The following is a 376-nucleotide window of genomic DNA, read 5'->3' as shown; positions in this document are numbered from 1 at the left end:
CGGGTGATGCAGGGCGTCCAGAGAGGCGTCGTCGTCGTCGGCCACGCTGTCCACCCTAGAGTCCACGCGCGTCTCCACTCGGGAGTCCACTCGCCCGCTGGCCATGGAGGTCACATCCAGGTCCGAGTAGAGAGACTCGTGGGCGGGGGCGTCGGGGTCCCGAGCCACAACTACGTCTACCTCCGTGGGCGTATGCCGCAGAATGCGGCGCGCTTCCTCCAGGGTGACGCCGCGCAGACGTCGACCGTTGACGTTGATGATTTCGTCTCCTACACGCAGTCTGCCGTCTCTGTCGGGAAAACAAACGGCTAACGTGAGCAAACCGACTTTCAGATTCGACGTGACTTACCACAAAATTTCATGCACGCGGGAGCAT

This window comes from Penaeus monodon, chromosome 27 (genome assembly GCF_015228065.2).
Source record: "Penaeus monodon isolate SGIC_2016 chromosome 27, NSTDA_Pmon_1, whole genome shotgun sequence".
NCBI lineage: Eukaryota > Metazoa > Arthropoda > Malacostraca > Decapoda > Penaeidae > Penaeus > Penaeus monodon.
The sequence above is the reverse complement of the archived record's forward strand: the minus strand, read 5'-3'. Positions refer to the sequence as shown.